Here is a 24,602-nt window from a genome sequence, read left to right as displayed (position 1 = left end):
CGTTCCTTAGTGCCGGCCACTCAAAACAGGAAGGTTCCTGGTTTGGCCACTTGATTCTGTCAATTCAGCTCCTATGTTAAAACTCACAGACTTCTGCATAGATTCTTACATTTTGGGATTTATCTCTAATTGAGGAGTGACTTGTTTTATCGGTCCACATGGCAAGCCCAGCATAAGTAATGCATACAATTTTGAGAAAGGGTCTTGAAATTATTCCTAAATCTAGGCCTAAGGGGAATAACTGACTTTGAACTATTAGGGCTTGGAGTCACCCGAGGAGGGAATACAAGAAAGTTAGGTGTGAGTACTGACCTCCCAGCCAGTTAGTGCCCCTTTATAAATCTGTTCCTTTCTCTAACAATAACTCCAACCCATACCTTGATAAATTTATGATGATCCTTTAACAAAAACAAGAGACAGCCACTAATATGAAATAAGCCCAGATAAACTCAGAGTGAAATGTTACATAAATCTCCCTATAGAAGACGGCAGAATCCTGACAATGGCATCCGTTTCTGCTCTGCCTCCCAGGGATGCTAAGGAGAATCAAACTCTCAGTGAAAATGCCTATCAAAAACATCAGAGAATTAAGCGTGAGACTTGGCTTTCCGCCTAAATGACTGCAATTGGAATTATTTGGAAATGACATTTCATTTATATCTACACAATTAGTGTGGAGCACAAAGACAATTATGCATGTCATTAGAAAAGTTTCCAATTAAATTTGCCCTGAGTTTTATTTGATTACAGCAATAAACAATATATATGTTTAGTATGCACACATTATTGCTCTTGTAGCAGAGCTGACTGGTTGAAATGAAGCACTTCAGGAGAAATTTGGTGCACGATATATGACAGCATGTGTAAGCCTCAGGAAAGCGTTGTGTGCATGCTTATTTACAGACATAGTTAATCACTGTGCTCTGCAGGCGACAGTGTGTTCAGACAAACTTCTTCTGTCTTTGTCCCTCCATAAGTGCCCTGTTCTTTGCCTGGAGAATTTCTCATAGTTTTCCACCATCTCGTTCTCTCTTCTTCCACTAATGTAAAGTCCCAGAGGCTTAGCTGGGCCTTGCTTGCAGCAGATGACTTGATTCAGGACAGCAACAGAGCAGAAGACATGGGAGTGACTGCTCCTTGAAGCAGTGTGTGCTGGCCCTTCCCTCTTCCCACTGCCTTACCGAAAGACTGCATGAACAGCGGTCTGGAGCCGCCCATGGACTGGGCCATGGGAGTTTGGTGGATGCAAGGGCACATGGGCACTGCCAAGACCAGACCTCCTACCTTTGGAGACTTACAGAGGACAGAAACAGGGTTTTGTTTCCCTGGAGCCAATGGATACTGGGACCACCATGTGAGAGTAGGTAGGGTACGACCAATCCAAAGTGTCTGTGTCAGGATATTCTCCTAGTCCCTTTAGATGATCTTCTGTTTTGGTCCATATCCTAGGAAACTGACCACAAGGAACAACTAAGAGATTTTGGCATTAATTTTGATTCAACCGAGGAGAAAGACCAGCTGGAGGGCGCAAGGTGAAAGAAGATTCGGAGAGGCTATTCTTCCCTGGGCCTCTTGGTTGCTGAGCTGTGGGTCATCAGAGGCTCCATTCCTCCCTGGACAACACCACAAGGCCTATCCAGACACCTTTCTGCTGTTGGAGCATCAACTAAAGCCCTCACTTGTGGGACATTGGGTACTGTTATTTCTGCTTGTCCCTGACACCCTTTGTTGATTTCAAGTGTAATCTGCCACTTCATTACACTCTCCTCAATTATTCTGAGTGTTTAATTACTTTTCTGGTAGGGTCCTGAATCGACACAACTATTGGATCGGTTAATTTGTACTCATTATTCAGTTCTTAACTTAAATATCATGTCAGGTAAAGTCAAACTTTTAAAATTGAGCTTTTTTGTATAAAGTACCATTTATCCTAAGTCTCTTGGTGTTGAGAGATAAACAAAAAAGTAGAATTTATAATATATTAACTGCATGTCCATCGTTTAGGCAGAGAAGAAAACAGTAATCAATGCAAATGATAAAGTTTATACTATTGACTATAAGTACAATAGCAATTGTTATAAATACATTAATTTGAATTCTTATTAGATATTCTGAAGCATTTAAACTTAGATATTCTGAAGCATTTAAACTTTAGATATTATGAAGCATTTAAACTTGATATGGATTTTAAAGCATGAACTGAATATAGAATGGGTAATGGAACAAATACTTCTGATAAAAAGATTCGTATACTTAACTTGTAGACATATGAATACTTGCATGGCATGTGTGAAAACACCACAAAATGCTTTTCTCAAGTTTCTTTACCTATTATTGATTACATACTATGTGCTAGACACTGATACAACAAAGAAACAGAGGTCAATTTCTAATGATGCCTGAACTGACTCAATTATAGCCTGTGAAAATGGAAACACACAGATAAACACATAATTGCAATTATAAGGATAGCTATGAAAGAAATGTCAAGGTGTAATAGGAAGCAGAGTTTAGAATGGGCAAAGTGGAGTAAAAGATCTCAAGAATTTGCAAACCGAAATCTAATGATGAAAATGCCTTTATTAAGTTAAAAACAGGTGGGGAAAGGTACTATACTTCCACAGTATGAAAAGCCTGGGTCCGTTTCTGGGGAATAAGAATAAGCTCACCATACATTAAGAAGTGAAAAATATCAGTGTGAAAGCAGCCTCATCACCAAGTGAAGAGGACAACCTAAGGTCCTGGGGCATAGAAAACACACTTGCCCTCCTAGATAATGGGGATCCATAGTAGGTTCAGTAAGCATTTCACTGTAACAAAGATACCTGGCAAGAGAAACTGAGGCGGGGGAAAGTTAATTTGGGGTCAGTTTCAGCCTATGATCAGCTGACTCAATTGCTCTAGGCCAGAGGTGAGGCAGAGGTGAGAAGGTTGTGTTAGAGGAAAGCTCAGCTCATGACAGGCAGCCAGGAATAAGATAGAGTCTAGAGGATTAATCCACTGATGAGGTTATAGCCCTCATGATCCAATCTTTGCTTAAAAAGTATCACCTCTCAATCTTACTGCATTGAAGAACCATGATTTCAACATATGAGTTTTGGGGACATTTCAAATCCAAATGACAGCACCATATCAAATTGAGTCTTGAAGAACATAAAAGTGGCAGGTAAGAGAAAACAAAACTAAGAGTGAGACGACGATAGAAGTTCAGTCATACAGACATGAGATGAAATCCCAGATAAGAATTTAAATAGTAGGAATATAAGTTTTGGAAATCATTAGAAGACATGCAAATAATTTTCCTATGTACATACATGAATACACCATAGTGAATCCCACCTTCATGTATATCCACAGGAATGGGATTCTAATTAGAATAAAATATAGTTCATGATTGTATAATTTTATCAGAATGATTTCTACTGTCATGTATAACTAAAAAGAACCAATAAAAAAAAAAGACAGGATCATGCTTACAGCAAAGAATTTTGCTTAAAAATCTTATCCTCTTCCAATACTTAGTCAAAAACACTACCATCCATGAAATTAATTGCTAAAGGAAAATATCAGGGAATGATTCTTCAGAACTCTTTCCAATGACAGATACACACACACGGACACATACATTGTCGCCCACTACACTCATTGAATTTATCGTCATGTCTTAATTCTAAGCTATTGTTAACCTGAAAGGTACTGTGTAACTCCTCCCCAAAGTCCTCTTATCACTATTTTTCATTATTGTACTATTTTTATTTTAGAGTCCCTTTATTATGCTTCTTAACTGAAATTTGAAATTTTAATGTAAAATAATTATTATAATTTAATTGTACAATTGTTTGTATACTAGTGTGTCTAAAATTATTTTATCCAATTATTGTTTAATAGCTCCATGAGAGCAGGAACTCAGCCAGGCACACACTGTAAGCCTCTCCTGGCAAGAGTCAAACAATAAACCCAATATTCATTCTTCGTATGTCTTTTTTCACCTTAACCAATTTTGAAATAATACAGATAATTTTCAAACTCTATGGCTTTACTAAGAGTGAAAAAAAAAAAATAAAAATGTTATAGAAGCTCACAAATGTATTTGATCTGAAACATGTTTCCTAGTAGACAATAACAGCTTATCCAAGGCATGATAGCATTTGAACTCATGGATCTAAGATCAGACCTGTGGGGAGAGACCTGGGTCTGTATTGAAGATAAAGGTGTCAACAGACTTTGAGTGAAATTTGAAGATGATCATATGGATAGACTTCTTCAGGAAAAAGGACAAAGGGATAAATGCTTAGTTGTAGGAATTTGGGAATTAATGAAAAAGCAAGAAAGGTAGTGTGAAGCATTATTTAATTTCATAGGGTTTAAATTTAGAATTCCATTTAAATTTGGACTGTGCCAATTGATAGCTGTGTACCCTGGTAAAAAACAGTGGTTGTCTAATCTTTCAAATAGGAAAGGGGGGAAAAGTATGTTCAATAATGTGTTCAACTATGACCACATACTGGCAAATAATAAGCGTTTGGTACGCGTCCACCATTATTATTAGGGGCTGGAGAATCTAGACAGTGCAATATTCAAGAACTAGTTCTTTTATCTAATTAAGAGAATTTGAAGTTTTTTGATACATGATCTAAAATTTATAATGGGTCATAAATAAGATTATATTACCAAATAACTCATTTCAATCGTTATAGAATTGTACATAAAACTGAATTTGTTAAAAAGCTAAAATATATTTTGAATTTTATTCTAAATATTAATAATGCTGAAAATATTGGATAAACTATGACAGTTCATGAGATTTAAATTTATTTTTCCCTTCTTTCTCTACATCATTTCCATTTTTCTCCTGGTCCTAGAGAACTAGCTACCATTAACTCAGTTAATATCCCATTAGTTCTACAAAAAGAGTCCATGATAGATGGACTTTTAATATTGATCCAAATGATCTTATAGAGGAAATTATTTATATTTATGTATTTGAGAATAAATAAGTGTTCACTTAGGATAAAATTTTAGGTCTTAAGTTAATAAAGTGATCCTATTAAAAATGATTGGCTCTACCATGTGTATTGATCTCAGAGGCTACTAGAAGGTAGGCACAGAAGAGTAGCACATTTCACACTGCAAAAAAAAAAAAAAAGAAAGAAAGAAAGAAAAGAAATTGCTGGCTACACTTTTATGATTTCAAGATTCACTTAAGTCACAGTTTTCAGTTTCACTGATATCATTAATGCAAGTGGAATATTATCAGTTTCTTCCAGACATAACAAACCCAGTCATTGTCAGTATTCTGGCTCTGTTTGGATTTTGAAAGCTTACAAATTAGAGGGAAGAAATACATTCAAATAAAAGGAGTCAACACTGCTGCTAGCATTAAAATCAAATGTAGAAGAATAATTGTTCTCTACTTGCAGTTATTTATAAGATAATAATTTGTGAAGTATATGTGCAGTATTTTAATAGAATTAAATTAAAACAATACTTTGTCTAAAAATTTGATAATCATGTTTGTAATGCATGAAAATGAGATAAAAATAAATGCATTATATGAGTGAATATGTTTATATATGTACATGTGTATTTATATGTATGTGCATACACACACATATACAGTTTTAATAAGTAAACAAAATGGAAAAGATGTTTCACAGGCTAAAACAATTGTCATACAGAATTATAACTATTACAATGTTTTATGTTAAACAGAGAATCTTTAGAAATACATAGGAGGAAAAATAAATCAAAATTGTGTTCTGATAACCCAGAATTTACAATGTTTGAGATTTTTGTCATATTTACTTTGTACTTTTAAATGAAAGCAATAAGCACTGTGGAAGAGATTGAATTATATTTTGCTCCTGTCCACTCAAATCCACAAGCTAATCTAAAAGCAATCAACTAATCTGAATTAAATGCAAATCCTCTTTATCCTCTGCAATATTGATAAGTAAGCCATTATTATATAGTAAAATATCCTGCATTTATATTGACAGTTATGTTTGCTTACCTATGTGGTTTCAGTAAGAGATGGAATGTTCAGGCAGCCTGAGTCACCAAACAATGGGGGGAAAAATCAATGATTCTCATGTTTCCCAGATCTGGCAAAGTTTCTGATCAAATTTAAAGGAAAAAAAAAAAGTATTAGTCTTTCAATCTTATCAACTGTCTAAATATGTTTAACAATGATATTTTAACAACGTACCTGTAGAAGTTAACAAGACATATTATCCTTCTAAAGATGTTCACCATGAATTCTCCCTCACATATGCTATCAGCAGTGTGAACTTGTCCCTAACCCACAAACTGGGGTCCATGTCCTGTCCTCTTGAACCTGGCAGGGATTTTTTCCAGCAAGAAAGAATAGAAGTGATACGTATAATTTATGAGGCCGTCTCAGATATGGCCAGGTAGCTTCTGTCTAACGTTTACTCAGGGCAAAGTGGCCAACATATAAAGATGTGACACTGTGATGGCTCTGTGGGAAGATTCACGTGTAGATAACCTGCTCAAATCCCACTGAGCTTCCAGCAGCAAACCAGCCTCAAATATCAGCATGTGGCTGGGTCATCCTGAACCGACCAAGCTGAACCTTCAGCTAATATATCAGACAATGTGTGCGTACACTTTCATGAGACACACAAAGCAGGCTTCCCAACCAAGAACTTTTCAAATTGCTGTTACACAGAATCACGAGTAAAATAAAATGGTTGTTTTCATATGCTAAATTATAGTGCAATTTGTCATGTATCAAATAAATTTCATATAATTTTTAAAACTGAAATCATAAAAATGAAACAAAATAAATTCAATCAATATTAATATGAGAAATAATAGAGATACATTTTTCTCTCTGAATTTTCATAATTTGTTGTAATGACTATGCTGATTATACTGGAAATTGACCACCCAAATAGAAAGTCAGCAGCATATTCCCATGTATGTGCCATCAAGGGAAACAAAGAGAAGAAAGGTAGTGTCTGCTTCAGTCACGTTTCAACTCTGAATTGGACTGCATTGATGGAAAATGTCATGCATATTAATAATCATCTTCTCATATTATTCTGTAATAATATCATCTATGATAAAGAAATAGCTAGTGAAGAAAGAAAGGTAAGCCTCACAGGCCTCTCAGGGTTTTTATTTTTTTTAAAGTGGGCAAAATCAGCTGGCATGGTGGTGCACACCTATAATTCCAGTGACTTGGGAGGCTGAGGCAGGAGGATCACGAGTTCAAAGTCAGCCTCAAGCAACTTAGGGATACCCTATCTCTAAATAAAATACAGAAGGGTTTGGGGATATGGCTTAGTGGTTGAGTGCCCCTGAGTTCAATCGCCAATACCAAAAATAAATAAATAAATAAAATTGGGGCAAATAATAGTGATTTTAAATATGTAAATGAATAAGTGACTTAAACATATAAGTGACATAAATAAAGGTCAGGTTTAATTTTTTTCTATGCATGGGGCAATTTAGAAGAGGGAGCAAGAAGTCTGGTCACAAAGCATTCACAAGTAAGCTACCAATGCTGTCTCAGGGAAATTGTGATTACACTAAACCTGTTTTGATGGATCACTCCAAAGATCAAAGAATCCATAGGGAATATTGAAGAGTGCCTCTTATATTTCTCTCAAATCACAAAGCCTCTATAATGATAAGGTTGTTGGATGATTATTAAAGATCCATTTATCATTTTTGAAATTGTACGCAAGGAATGAAGCACACATTCCTTTTGATATCACATGGTACTCAAGAATGCCTTTTAACACTGGACTGTTATGGAGATAACTTGCTTGTTGTCATTGCACCTCACAATTCCATATTATCAATATCTCAAGCTAAGAATCCATTCAACCTTAAAGGGTTGGTGTGGAGTGCTGATGTAAGTAATATTGCTTTGATGACTGATTAATGGAAAAGAGTTGATTCATTGATACTTGGATAAAACTTTCAAAGTCACAATAAAAAGATTCTGGAAAAAAAAAGGGAATTTCCCAAATTTTTGCTGACTTCCATGTTTAAAGACAATAAAATATCTTAAAAAAATAGTGAATATTCTAAAGAATTTTCAAACTTAATGAAGAACTTACTCCTAATATGTCCCTTCATTTAAAAATAAAAGAGGAATCAAATACGCTCAACCAAATCTTTGTAAAAAATCTTAAATCATATAGGAAAAAATGGTATCACTGACTATAAATATGGTAGAAGCAGAAGAATCACATTAACCCCTTACTTAGAAGAATCAACTCAGCAAAGGAGGAAGAGTCTTGGATTAAGATCTGAATTCAAACCCTGGCACTGTTTTGTATTTAACTGAGAACAATTAAATGAACCACAATCTCTACTTTTAGCGTAAGAGTGAGAACTATAACTTCCAAGTTATCTGCAAGTGAAAAAGAATTAACCCCCAAACTAGCAGCATAAGTACCATAATCCTGCAATCCCGCATCAGTGTAGAGAAACTGGTCAGACCATGTGAAGCAGAAGCATGTGGGAGGGATCAAGCAGCTGTCCAGGCCAAGTGATGCCCACAAGTGCCCAGGCACAGAAGCACTGAGTAGAAGTCACAGAGCGCACCGGGCACCTGTCAGGTCCAAGCCCTGGCAACAAGACCTCAGCAGAAAGGCATGTGAGGAGGGCCAAGTTGAGTGCTAGCAATTTGGTGACATGCTGCACTCAGACAACTCAGAGGAGATTCTGTAGATGGTGACTGCGGCTCTCGAAGAGGGTAGGAAGAAGGAGGCTGATGATTAATTGCTGCACATCCCGCGTGGGCAAGGGAAAGGGTTCCTGTCAGAGGGATGGGCTGGCTGTGAAATAAAAGCTATGAAATGTATTTATCAGAAATAAAGACAGAAGAAAAAATTATCTTAACAGCAGGTGCATGACGGATTGAGCCATCCAGAAGGATCTGTCTCTAACAAAGGAAGAAGCCTGAGCTTCCTTTATTCATAGCAGTACAGATCAAAAGGGGCAGTTAGGAGCTTCTTACCCCAAACAGGATATGGGGTGGAGGTAAGCAAGCCATTTGACTCTAGTGAGCCACTACCACACCCAGTGCTTGTATTTGAACTTGAGAGGTGAAATAACACAGAATAAGCACATGACTCAGGTATTCTCCAACAGTTATTATGGAACTGTGAGTTCCTGAGGCCAAATATTCTGGGTCACTGGCTCAAACTATGCTTGGTTCTTATACGAGCCATGGATGGCTTCCTGCAGATGACAAAGACCTTAATGAAGGAAAAAGTTAAAGAGTCAGAGGGAACAAGACCAAAGCATTGTAATATGTATCAAAACAGAACAAAACAAAACAAACCACAACAAAAATGAAATGTCACCAACTGTAGAAACACAGCTTATTTAAAAGAATTGGTGATAATAACTAAAGATAGTATTGTCAAACAGAATATAAAAGCATGTTGCAATAATGATACTAGTGATCAAGACGGGTTTAGACAGTAAATGCAAACATGATTCACTATTAGTAAATCCATGATCAAAACTGTATCAGTAACTCCATGTAAGAACACTCTGCAGTGGACTGAATTGCATGCTCTCACTCAAGAGCACACATTGGAACCCTACTCTCCCGGGCGATAACATGTGGATGTAGGCCTTTTGGAAGCTAATTGAGTTTAGGTGGGTTCATGAGGGTGGGGCTCACACGCGAGGAGTAGTATCCGTGTTAGAAGAGGATCAGAGATGTTTCTCTCCCTGTGGTAGCGCCACATAAGGACACAGCCAGAACTAAACATCCGCAAAGCAAGAAGAACGAATTCTCCAAACCTTGCAATGTTGGTATCCTCATCTGAAACTTAATGTCTTCAGAACTGTGAGAAAATAAACTTCTCTTCTAAGACCTATTTATCATTACCTCCAGAGACAGTGAAAGTCCTTTGACAATTTCACTGGATTAAAATTGTGGAGAATGTTATATAATGAGAGAGGGGGTGTGGGAAGTGAGAGAAGAATGGAGGAACTTTAGATTATGTAGAAGGAAAGGAGGGGGATATGGAAAATGGTGGAATGAGACAGACACCATTACCTATGTACATGTATGATTACACGAGTGGTATGAATCTACATCTTGTACAACCATAGAAACGAAATGATGCACCCCATTTGTGTACAATGAATCAAAATGCAGTCTGTAAAAATAAAAATAAAATAAATAAATAATTTTAAAAATTGTTGAGTAAAGCAGAAACCCATGGCTATAACCTTAGCAACAAGCACAAAAACTGTGTTCACACAGTTTTAGTGTATGGAGGGTGCAGTATTGTGTGCATGTGTGTGTGTGTGTGTGTGTGTGTGTGTGTGTGTGTGTGTATGTGTTTCTAAAAACTGGACATTTCTAAGAAACACTCTTGTTATTACACAAATGGTCAGGATAATCAGAACATTAGTGAAAAAATTTGTGTTTGCAAATAATTGGTAGAATTCCTAGAGAACAAAAACAAAAACAAAATCACTGCAAATAAAATGAGAAAATTCAGTGAGATAGCAGGATATATGCTTAAAGTACATCAACCAAAATCGCCATGGATACAAGCAAAAACTATAATACAAATTGGAAAAAGTCACTTCTAATAAAAAATAGATGCCTAGAAATAATTCTAAACATAGATATAATAAATTTAATGAGAAAACAAAACTCTAAAGCTCCCTCCTTAAATGCATAAGCAGAACTTCTGATAAAAGAGAAAGGAGAAAGACATTTTGCCTTTGGATAGATATACTTAATATCATAACTTGTAATTTCTCCCTATATCAATTTATATTTTATATACCATTCAAATAGATATAGCAAGAATGAGTTTTTCTGATGTTAGATTGAATGGTTTTGCACTTTTATGTAAAAAGTAAATAAGCAAGATATCTCAGAAAATGGGATGTTTCTATCCTTTACCAAGTATTAAACTTAAAATAATAAGGAAAAAAATGTGAGTAACATTATCAAATTAATAGAAAAATACAAAATGTTTTGAAATTGAAAGTGTATAAATCATTTAATATCTTATAAAGATAATATTAAAGATTCAGTTTTGAAATTTTGATTTTTAATGAGTGGTATCATAATTACTAGATAACTTTTAAAAACCATAGCTAGCTAGCAATAGATAGAACTATCTCCAATGAGTGAATTTGTCTGTGAGCTCCTGAAGGTCAGGATCTTCCTTAATTAGGAACATACTTCAAGTTGTTTGGCAAGATAAAAGTAAATAAAATAGATATCAAATGTAAAAAATGAAAACAAAAATCATTCCCTAATGATTTTGGGGTCAGTCAACTTTCCATCAATAAAAAAGAACATCAAAGTTGTTCAAGTCATAAGTAGAACATGTTTATATGGCTCAGTTTTGAGGTTCTACGCTGTGATTGACTAGACCCTTTGCTTGGGCTTCTTGTGAGTGTGCTGGAGCAATGATGGGGATCACGTGACACAGCAAACTGTGGCCTCATGGCCAGAAAGCAGAAAGAAAGAAGGAAAGGAAAAGTGTTCCACATTTCCTTAGGGACACATCCCCAGTGACCTCAGTACCTCCCACAAGTCCATGGCACCTCCCAATAACACCACCACAGGGACTATGCCTTCAGCACATGAACTGTTGGGGGACTTTCAACAACCAAACTCCAGTACAAAATAAATATACATATAGTTAAATTCACTGATAAATTCTATTTCAAACAACATTATGGAATAGATAATAAATAAAATCAAAAGATAAAAATTGCAGAAAGGATTTTCTTTCCTTTTATATATGTGATGGCTCATCTGAGTTTTAACCAATGGGATTAAGAGATGCCTAAAATTAAGACTTCTGGGTGTGTCAATAGGGTGTTTTCAGTGTGAAACAGCAAACTCACATTCAGACCTGCCCTGAATGTGAGTGGCACAGTCCAGTGGACTGGGGTCATGGATAGAACAAAAGTTGGAAGAAAAAAGCCAATGCAGACACAAGCTCCATTCCTCTTGAGCTGGTGCTTGAATTGCTACTCCTGTGACCTGATGAAACCTGACCCCAGTTTCTTCGCTCTGACAAAGCAATTCTCCAGAGAGCTTCCAGGACTTCAGTCCTAGACTGGGGCTGGATCACTGAGCCTTCTGATGCCCCAGCCTCGTGGCCTCAGCAACTACTGGATCCTCCCATTCTCCAGCCTGTGGATCAACTCTGTGGGATTGTCCTGCTTCTTATTCTATAATCCAATCTAATAAATCCCCTTTTCATTATTAAAGATATAAATATATGTATACATACATATGTGTGTATATATATAAATATATATATATATATATATATATAGTGTTTGTTCCGTTTCTCTAAAGGACCTTGACTAATATAATATAGAAAGTTCCCAAAAAGCAAAAAGAAATGAATAAGTGGCTCACAGACAATGGCATACAATGTGGTCAGACAAAGCTTTCATAAGGAAATTGAAATATCCTGTTAACATGTACAAGCAAGTTCATCCTCCTCATGCAAAGATAAATGAAAATAAATTAAAAATAACTTCAATTTTAGATATCATTTCTCTCTGTGAAAGTAAAATTTGAGCGAATAAACACATGGTATCACTTTGAGGAGGGAAATTTGGTAATATCTTCCAAGTCAAAAATGCATCTACCCTGGGACCCATCAAAACACACATGGAATCTAACCCAGTGTTATATCTCTATGAGAGTGAAATTTTATATAAATAAGTTTAATGTTTACAATCCTATTTCTAAGAGAACGATCATGGCAATGACACAAATGTCTATCACAGGAAACCATCTTATGCTTTTTCACTGTGACAAAAAGATCTTACAAGAAAAATATATAGAAGGAAAAGTTTATTTTGATTGATGGTTTCTTTTCTTTCTTTCTTTCTTTTTTTTTTTTTTTTTTTTGATTGATTGGTTGATTGGTGGTTTCTGAAGTTCAGTTAGTGATTGGTCAAAATCATAGTTCTTGGCCCAAGGTGAGGCAGAACAGTGAGGTGTAAGGACAAGGTGAAGAGAGCAGCTCAGGACATGCAACAGGGTGCAGAGAGGGAGTTCTACTCATCAGGGACAAAATATTCACCTCATACTCATGTCCATTCACATGACATGCTTCCTCCATTCACACCCTACCTGCCTACAGTTACCACCCAGTTAATACATATCAGTGGACTAGTTCCCTGAATTGGTTACATCTCTCATATTCTAATCATTTCACCTCTGAAAATTCTTTCATGGTTTCACACATGAGCTTTTGTGGGACACCTCATAACTAAACTATGACAGAATCTAATTGAATGATGTATTTCTAAGGAAAAGATCACATTAAAAAGTAAAAAAAAGCAAACAAACAAAATTAAGTGACCCTGAGACCTAATTGCCTTCCTACATTAGAAGTAAAGGATGGAGAGACTTTGTGGAGACCTAACAATGTGTGAAATACTCCAAGTGTGGATAAGGACTTGCTCATCCTTTCCTGCAAATGAAAATTTTTCTGAAAGAATCTAAGATTCCATGTCTTAAGTGTTGAAAGATAGACAGATACTACTTTAAGATGGAAATTGTGAAGTAATTTCATGCTAAAATTGGCATTGGGATAGCACTAAAAATCTCAGGCACTCATAAAGAACACTTACAGTTTCTCATGACTTTCAAATCACAAAGCAAGTGTGATAATTAATATGAGTCAACGACTGTGTGAAGGATGAACAATCACCATTGATTTAACACTCAGAGCAGGAAAAATTCAAGGCCATTTTGATTCCAGATTGAAACCATAAAAAGAACAAAGTATGAGACAAATACGGTCAAAAAATCACTGCTATCAAATATATGTAGCCATTATGAGGATATTCATTTTTTTAATTCTACTTTTTCTGTGTGTTTGAAATATCCCTAATGTCAAAATTCAGGCAAAAATTATAATATGTATAGTTTTAAAAATATCAAGGGCAGTCTCATGTTTTTAAAACTTATAGAATTGCATGGGTAATGAACTTAAGAGTAAGAGTTATTCTGATTTTCTGTTGTAGTAATTCTGTGGCCTTTTGCCTGACTTAAAATTTAAAGCTACCCACTTCCTTCCTGGAGCCTTGGGTGGGTGACAATGTTACCCTTCTTCTGCACTCAAACAATAAATAGTGCTAACCCCTCACACCTTGCCTCCTATACTACCTTACATGGTCTCACATTTACTCACTACTAAGGATAAACATGTTCCTCTAGTCACCAACCATGCTTTAATCCATTAAAAAATGGTTATTTTCATCATCCTGTAGACTTCTTTCCTTATTTAAGCAAATAATATGGTACCTATGATCAACCTTTAAAACAGTACAGATGCTCATTGACCTACAGTAGAGTTAGGTCCCAATAAACTCATTGGAATTGAGAATAACAGAAGTAGAAAAGGCATTTAATATAGCTAACCTATGAAACATAACAAATGAACAACACAGTATTCTGCAGAGCATTGCTTGTTTCCCTCAGGACTGAGAGGGTGATGGGGAGCTGGAGTTCACCACCCATCATGAAGAGAATTCACCAAGGAAAAGATCACAATTAAGATTTTGATGTATAGGAGCTCAGATGTAGCTCTGGGATTGAGTATTGGCTTAGCAATTGTGAGGCCTAGTTTGATCCCTAGCACTGTAACAAACTGGAAGTACAGTTTCTACTGACTGCGTGTTACTTTGCCACCATAGGAATAATAAATCAACCCATCCTAAATCAAGGATCATCTGTATTTCATTATTTTAAACTACTTCTTCAATGTAGTTTAGCAATTCATATGTGATAAAGGGTAATATTGCTGTCTTCTGAAAAATAGCCAGGTCTACTACTCCACTCATTAGTGTTAAATTAGTGATTAAGTTTTATATATGGTTTAGGTGAGGCTAAGATTCTTTTGAGATTGTCAAATAAGTACTCAAATGTGTTTTAATGATATATACTGAGGTTGAGGTTATTATTCCCTTTTCATTTGTCTCATGTAAAACAAATGAATAGGAATTGAGGTATCCAAAATGTGGAAAAGATAGGGCAGAAAGGGTGTCATAAGAATTCATGGGACTTCCTCAAGATGGGAGTGTGGGTCTTGTCAACAACTCTTGACTTCTCCACAGTACAGAATTAAAACAGTGATAGACCAGATGGCCAGAAAAGTGGAGACAGAAAAAACGCTATAAAACTCAATATTGGACAGCTTGAGACTTGGAGGGACTTAGAGTCTGGCTACTGGAGCAGAAAATCAGGACAGAATTCTTTGACTCCTAAACTGACCAAGGTTCCATCAGGAGGGTAGGGATAACAAGGAGGTAAAGAGGGAGAGGTAAAATCCAAAAGCTTACTTCCTTAACAATAGTTGGAAAGAAAATAAAAGCAAGTTAAAATGGGCAGAGGAAACAAACACAGTAAAGAAAATCACACAATTCAGCCCAATGAAGAGTCGGTCCATTGAAAAGATAAAACAAAAATGATAAACCCCTTATCAAACTTACCCAAAGAAAGATAAATCAGTAAAATTAGTGACAAAAATATGAGACATCATCATAAACATTTCTGAAATCCAGAGGATCATTGGAAACTATTTTGCAAATTTATACTCCAATAAACTGGAAAATCTAGAAGATACTGACAAATGGACATATATGACCTAACCAAATTGAACCAAGAAGTCATAGAAAATCTCAACAGACTAATATCAAGCACTGGGATTAAAACATCAGTTAAAAACCTTCCAACAAAGAAAATACCCATACCAGATGGTTACTGAACTGAGTTCTACTAGACTATTAAAGAACAAATGCCGATGTTCCTCAAATTACTCCATGAAATAGAAAGAGAAGGAATACCCCCAAATTCATTATTTGAAACCAGAATCATCCTCATACCAAAGCCACACAAGGAACATCAATGAAAGAAAATTACAGACCAACATCCCTGACGAACATGTGTGCACTAAACTGTAACAAATTATTATCCAGCTGCATTTAAAAACACATTAAGAAGCTAGTACACTTCTTAAGCTAAGGAACTCACCTCAACATTATAAAGGCTGTATATGACAAAGAGAAAGCCATAATTGTACTAAATGGAAACAAACTAAAATATTTTCTCTAAAATCAGGAGGAAGAATGCTCTCATCATTCATATTTAGTGTAGTTAATGAAACTCTAGCCAGAGTAATAAGGTGAGAGAAGATTAAAATGGATGAAAATAGAAAATGAAATCAAATTATGTTTGTTGATGTGTTGTCCTGGATTTATAAGATCCAAAAAACTCCACCAGAAGACTTCTAAAATTGATGAATGAATTCAGGAAAGTAGCAGGGTACAGATCAACAGCTTATAAATCAATAACTTTCCTATACTCCAATAATGACTCTGCTGAGAAACAAATCAAGAACACTATCCCATTCACAATGGCCTCCCTCAATAAAATACTTAGTCTAACCAAGGAGATGAAAGATCTCTACAACAAAAATTATAGAACTCTGAAAATGAAATTGAAGCAGACCTTTGAAGATGGAAACACCTCCCATATTCTTGCATAGACAGAATTAATATTGTCAAAATAGTCATATTATTGAAAGTATTGTACATATTCAATGCAATACTCATCAAAATACCAATGTCATTTTTCACAGCACTAGAAAAAAACAATAAAAAAATCATATGGAAGAATAAAACATCCAGAATAGCTAAAGCAGTACTAAGCAAGAGGAGCAATGCTGGAAGCATCCAGTTACCTGATCTCAGTCTGCAAAAAGAGCTTGGTATTTGGTATTAAAGCAGACATAAAGACAAGAGTAATAGAAGGCACAGAAACAAACCCACATAGACAACAGTCAACTGATACTTAACAAAGGTGCCAAAAACATAGGTTGGAGGAAAAACAGTCTTTTAAACACATGATGATGGTAAAACTGGATATCCATATGTAGAAGAGGAAAACAAGATCCCTGTCTTTCACCCTCCACAAAAGTCAAATTGAGGTGGATCAAAGAGGTAGGAATTAGACTGGAAATATTGCAATTTCTAGAACACAACTTAGGTTCAACACTCCAACATATTGGCACAAGCAGTGACTTCCTTTACCAGACCCCTAAAGCTCAATAAATAAAACCAAGAATCAATTAGTGGACCGCATCAAATTAAGATGTTTCTGTACAATAAACGTTATAATTAAGAACGTGAAGAGAGAACCCACATAATGGGAAAAATTCTTTGCTATTTTTCTGACAAATGATTAATATTCAAAATACATAAACAACCCAAAAAAACTCAACACCAAAATTGAAATAACTCAATGAATAAATGAGCAAAGGAACTAGATGGACATTTCTCAAAAGAAGATATGACTAGCACGGCTGTTAATCCAGGAACCAGCGAGGCGATGAGGGGATGAAGAAAAGACAAGCAGACACACTAGAGGAAAAGCTGGGGCCAGGTGGGTAGCGAAGCCCTGGTGAGGCCCGACTGACACTGAGCCAGTTCAGCATGTTTATTAATGTAGGTTTTGTCATCAGAAGGTTATTTGTGAAAAAGTTTTAGCAAAGCTGGAGGTCTGAAGGATGCATAAAAATCTGTGAGACTTCTTCAAGGTCATCTTGTTATGCCCACAATTCTCTACCGCTGGAAGTTAGGGTCTGAATCCAAGGTTCTGTCTATTAAAACTTCATGCCTTCCCACATGCCACCCCTGGCTGGCATTACCATAGCAACTGGGGCAGCAACTGGGGCAACTTGACCTGCACTTTTGTATTGTCAGCTCCCAGTGCAAATGCAGCCATAAGAGAATCAGAGACTAGTGTTTGAGTCACTGCTCTCCACAAATAGCCAACACACACACACACACACACACACATATATATATATAAATGTTTAGCATCCCTGACAATCAAGGAAATGAAAATCAAAAATTGCATTGAGATTCTGTTAAAATGATAATTATACGAGTATAAATAATAGTACATGTTGGCAAGGATATGGGGGAAAAGTAACATTCATACATAGATCAAGGAACTGCAAATTAGGGCATCCACTCTATTTGGCGAATTATAACACATTTAATAAAATGGTCGCTATAAATTCATCTGTGGTATTTGCATGTCCCCTCAAAACTCTTCTATTTAGCGAAAAGTTAATACATTATGAATGAAAAAAAAGTGGACATCTTTAGAATCCCCAAAGTTGAGAACTGGTGACGCTGTGGACCCTGTCTGGACCCTCACCCCTGAGATCATCTCCTTCAATTCCCACAAGTTCATATCAGGACTTAATTCCCAGATTGGAGGCTGGACAAGCCATTTGCTCCAGCACTGGCAAACGGTGTATCAGTTTCACTTCTATACCAAGATTTCTGCTTACATTATGTATTTCTCTTTTGTGTTCTGGAGAATTGGATAATATGCTTATATATGTTCTGGAGATAAATATATTATCAAAAATGCTGTGGCTGTGTTTTGAAACAAAGGAGAATATTTGACTTCCTTAATATTATTATATTTTAACCAAAGTAGAAATTACAATATTTTCTTAGGGAAAAATAAAGTTTTTGCTCTTATTCTCTCATTAATTCCTCTTTTATATTTTCCTTTTTTTGCCATGAGAAAGAAATTAATGAGAGAATAAGAGCAAAAACTTTCTAAAGTACAAATATTGGGAAAACAAAACTTACAAAGTGAACATTTAGAAAAGACTTAGATTTTTTTTTACATTAGTCCAACTAAGAGCTCATATTTTCAGCAATAAATAATTGAGTATGCTTTCTACATCCAAAACATTACAAATTGCTAGGTTAATATAAGTCACCATGCAAGGAGATTTATATGTATCAATGTTAGTGTTCAAATAAACCTTTCAGGTTTGTTATATTACCATCCCTGTTAATAGATAAGTAGTTAATACAAAGGGAAGACAAACTGAGAAAATTTTTGATTTTGGTTGGAATGGAAGAATATTTCATCAAACAGAATTAGAAAGAAAAATAATTAATTTTAGAAAATAATTCAAATATTTTAATATACACAGTAAAACATTTGGAATAGCTAAAAATGAGGGCAGTAAAATAGTTTAAAAGCCATCATGTAGAACAGTACAATATCAAAGAAACTATACATTATTTCACATAAAATTGGAAACTATCTTTAAGAATATCGCAGTACTTTGTGGTTAATGAGAGAATTCACTGACTTTAAATGTCATTAAAACACGCTAAAGTTTTTAAATCTCAGTTAAAGATTTGTTATTTTTTCAAGCAGTTATTTGAATTGTATGATATTGAGATGAAAAAGTATTGTTTGCATGATTTCTAAATCAACAGAAATCATGAAGGATGTCAACCACTTTATACAAACATAAAAATGAGATCAATGCTCCCAAGAGACTGTGTCTAGAAAAAATGGAAGGAAATGCTTTTAATACTTAAAGATATTTCCTGTAGGAGTTAATGAAAAGAATATGAGGGATGATTTTAATACGTAATATCAAAGATTAGAGAAAAACATGAATATGTGGCAGGAGAAAAACTAGGCTGATAGTCTTCTATAGTTTGGATGTCCCCCAAAAGTCCACTTGGTTGGTGGTACTATTGGGAGGTGGTACAGAACTTCATGTCACTGGGAGCGATTCTTGGGACTCCACACATCCCTTGGCTTCATGGTTCACCAGGTGAGTGGTTTTCTCTGCTGCACATTCCTGTCACGATATTCTTCCCTCACCAGAGACCCAGTGAGACTGGGCCACTCAGTCTTGGACTGGAATCTCCAGCAATAAGCCTAAATAAATTGTTTATAAGTAAATTGCTATTTCACTCTAGTTATGGAAAGTGTATTCTAGTAGGTGTTGAGGAGAACAAGATATTGGTAATATTACCCCAAGTTAGAAATAGAAAAACAGAAAGCTGTATTTCTCTCAGAAACCAAAGAGGTTTAAGCAAATAATAACAACAAAAAGAAAAAAGAGAACTCAACTTCTGGAATGTTAAGATAGCACAATAGGTTAAAATGAGACTTGGTACATATAATCTACTGCATGTTAAGCTCTTTACTACAGTGGCTTATGGTGACCTACAAAGCAGTTAGAATTGTTGCTACTTTATAAAATTTTGTGTTAGAAATTTAAGTATTAAAATCTGGAGCACAAGAAGTAATTCTGTAAAGTGAAATGAAGGAGGAGGAGGAGGAGGAGGAGGAGGAGGAAAAGGAGAGGAAGATACTGTTCTGTCCTGGCCAATTTCTGAAGCACTTTGGGGACTCATTTCTCTGCATCCTCAAGAGGGCTTCATGATTTGTATTTGCTGTGCTCTTTGCTCTTCCTAATGTACCTGAGAGACGTCCAGAATCAGTGAGTTCAACCCCAGCCACAGCACTCCTCTAGGGTGTTCTTGACATCCTGGTGAGCCATTTCTTTGATGTGCACATATAAGGCCCTTTCTTTGCCACAGGACTTTGGTTATCTCTGTCCCTGTTGGGGATGAAAAATCTATAGGTGATTTTAAGTAGGCAGATTTTCCAAATTTAACCTCATTCACCTAGAGACAAAATACTATTGTTAAGCAGAAAAATATGAAATTCAGGCACAAATTCATCTACCCTTTCCTTAGAAAATGTGTTGTGTGTATTTCAGATTGCTTTACATGCTACACTTATTTTATATTCTCATCTCAACTTATTTCCATTTGTTCCTTTTCTATGAAACTGTTCCAAGCTCTTTACTACTCCCCAATACTCAAGTTCTGACTTTACATTCTGTTAACGTACAGAACATAGAGTATTATTTAACAATAAGACTTTGATCTAAAATATGAAGTAATGTCACCACTCTGTCTTAAATTAATCATGATATACAAAATATAAGCAATAGATAGTGCTTAACAGAGTTTTAATAAACAAGTCATACATGGGCACTAGAAATAATGTTAATATATACATGCTACATAATGTACATATATTTTAAATATTTTGTGTTCTTATAGTCTGATACTATTAAATATCTTGAAAAATTGCATTCATGAAGTGATATATAATATAAAGATTAGAAATTATTGATTTGGAAATCAAAATATTTAAGTATGCAGAACAGTGGATGATTAATCTGGAAATACTTTATGGTGGTGACCCAGAAGACAGAGCTCTGTACATTCTGGTCCTCCTTAAGGCAAAATTCAAATTGTCCATTTGCTTCTTCTCTCCCTCATTAAATATTATAAGATTTGCCTGCTGAGAATACCTGAACCATGAAATGGTATAGGTACAGTTATCCCACTGAGAAACATGAAAAAAAGGATGGAAACACATAAAAACATAAAAAAGGATAAAATTTTTACTTCTTTCTCTTATGAAAATTGCTATTTGCTAACCAAAACCTCATGCTTTCTCCCTTTGAAATCACTTTGTGACTCTTCAGGCTGAACCTAAATTTCTGATCCCCTTGCAGGTAGGTGGAAGCCATAACTGAGTTCTCCTGCTTGGATGTGGGGAGAGTGATATGCGCTCTTTCGAGATGAGAGCCTGGAAACATGAGATTCATGCCCTGCATCCCTGTTCCAAGTTCTATAGACTGGACACAGAGCCTGACTGCAGTTCAACTTCTGCTATGCAGACCTGCTGTGGACCGAATGCCTATTACCCCCCAAAATCTGTCTGCTGAAGTCTAACCCTGGATATGATGGTGTTTGGAGGTAGGCATTTGGGAGGTGATCAGGTCATGGGAGATGCCCGTATTAAAAGAGGAGGTGACACCGGCCCTTTGTGTATGCAATGAGAAGTCAAAGTGAGCAGGCATAGTCTGTAACCAGGAAGAGGGGACTCATGAGAACCTGGCCTTTCTGGTACCACGATCTTGGATCTCCAATCTGTAGAACTGTGACAATATTTTTCTGTTTTTGATAAGCCACCAGTTTACAGTCATGTATCATAAGAACCTGAACAAAGACAAAATGAGATCAATCTCCTTAGGAATGTCAAAGAAATGAGGGGGAAGTAATTCTCATTCTCCTTAATGGTAGTGTGGAAAAGAGCTGCTCACAAGTTGTACCTCTCCCCTGGGACTCCTAGGCAGAACGAGATCACAGACTCACTGTTCCTTTAGCACCTTGCTTTGGGTCATCTTTGCCATGGTAGTTCAATCTTCACCTCATATGATTTTGAACAAAGAATGTGTGTTTTCTGTGTTGCCTGATCCTTGCTGCAAGTTTCATGTGATAACAAGACAAGGAAAATGAAATACCAATCTGTCCATGTTTGCAAGGGCGAGTTTCATGATCAGACTACTTGGGTTCCATTTTTCACTTCTAAAGGCTTATGTAGATCAGGGGGAGATACAAATTCCTTCCATTTCCTTCAACTACAAAATCTCCACAGTAATAATAAAATGTACCTCATTAGATTAAAATATAATAGTATTATTGATGATTATTTCTGCAGAGGGCTTTGAAGACTATCTGGCCCACCTCAGCTATCAATAAAGGCTAACTATTGTTTTGTAGTAAAGGACCCTTGTAATGCTTCCCTACACATATGTACTCAAAATAGGTCATCCAAGTGGCACTCAAAAAGACAGACAGAAGACCACTCTGGTCATTGGTAATGGTCAGATGGTGGAAAAAGTTCTGTGAAGGATCAGATAGTAAATCCAACAGTCTCTGGAGACTCACAAGTAGTCTTAACTACTGCACTTTGCTGCTGCAGTGAGAAAGTACAAACAACAGGGAGTAAGCAAACAAGCAAGCTTTATTTCAATAGCATTTTATTTACAAACAGATGGTAGGACAAACTTAGCTCACAGCCTTAGAGGGCCAATCCCGGATTACAGTACTGAATCATAGACAGGAGATAAGTACAGGTAGTTTCTTTCAGCATTTCTTTTTTTTCCCCCTTCTTTTTAGTAATATTTGACGATAGAATGCATTTTGGCAAATTATACCAACATAGAGTATAACTTATTCTGTTTAGGATTCCATTCTTGTGGTTGTTCATGATGCAGATTTACCCTGGTCACGTATTCAAATGCAAGGCTAGGAAAGTTGTCAGATTACTTCCACTGTCTTTCCTATTCCCCTCCCCGTTCCATCCCTTCCTTTCTCTTTGCCTAATCCAATGGATTTCTATTAGTCCCCTCCCCAACCTCCCTTGTTTTGGACTAGCATGCACAAATCAGAGAAAACATTTGGCCTTTGGTTTTTTGGGATTGGCTTATTTCACTTAGCATGATATTCTCCAGTTCCGTCCATTTAAAGGCAAATGCCATTATTTCATTCTTCTTTACTGCTGAGTTATATTTCGTGGTGTATATATACCACATTTTCTTTATCCATTCATTTGTTGAAGGACACCCAGGTTGTTTCCATAGTTTGGTTATTGTGAGTTGAGCTGCTATAAACATTGATCTGGCAGCATCACTGTAGCATGCTGTGGAGAAAAACTTTACAACCAGACCTCAGATAAGGCATTAATTTCCAGGATATACAAAGAACTCAGAAAAATTAATACCAGGAAAATAAATAATCCAATCAATAAATGGGCCAAGAAACTGAGTGAACACTTCACAGAAGAAGAAATACAAATGGTCAAAAAATAAATGAAAAAATGTTCAACATCTCTAACAATTTGAGAAATGCAAATTAAAACTACACTGAGATTCCATTTCACACCAATCAGAATGACAATTATAAAGAATATGAGTAACAATAAATGTTGGCAAGGATGTGGGGAGAAAGATATACATTGTTGGTGGGACTACAAATTGGTGCAATCATTATGGAAAGCAGTATGGATATTCCATAGAAAACTTGGACTGGAACTACCATTTAACCTTGTTAACTCACTCCTGGGTCAGCATTTCCTAATAACATGTTTGCAAAAAGTTGCGGAGAGGTGTGAACAGTTAATCTGAAGTTCTTTTTCTTATTTCAACTATGCTTAGATGGTGTGATAGAGATGTGTTTTATTTATTCATTAAATCACCTACTTAAACCTTTCTGATGTCCATATGGAGCTTCATGCATGTTTTCATTTTTGCATGTAAGGTCACCCCTTTGTCTGCAGGAGATTGAGTCCATGACACCCCATGGATACCAGGAATTCACAGATGTCCAAATACCTTTTACATAATGGCACAGTATTTACACACACTGTTCCCTACATCTTTCTGTATACTTCAAATCATCTATGGATAACTTACAGTACAAAATACAATGTAAATGCTGTATAAATAGTTGTTATTGCTTAGAAAATAATGAAGAGAAGAAGAACCTATATGTGTTAAGGACAGATAAAATATTCATTTTGATTATGTTTGATTTATGATTGGCTGAATCCACAAACACTAAGCCCACATAAAATCAGCAATCATATTATATGGTCTAAATTTGTACTTAGATTATTTCATGAAATAACTGATCTGCATGGGGTTAGGAATACAATACCTTTATATTTCTGAATACTCCTTGGAGAGGTGAGGAAATGTATAAAGCACCATCTTGGAGTTACTCCATGACTAGATTCAAAACTGAAAAGATAAAACACATAATGTAGGAGAATTCATTTTAGAGTAAAGGGAAATGCATTTAATAACAGAATCTTATGAGTAGCTCATACTTGCAGATGA

This window comes from Sciurus vulgaris, assembly GCF_902686455.1.
Source record: "Sciurus vulgaris genome assembly, chromosome: 13".
Classification (NCBI taxonomy): Eukaryota; Metazoa; Chordata; class Mammalia; order Rodentia; family Sciuridae; genus Sciurus; species Sciurus vulgaris.
This window is presented reverse-complemented; position numbering follows the sequence as displayed.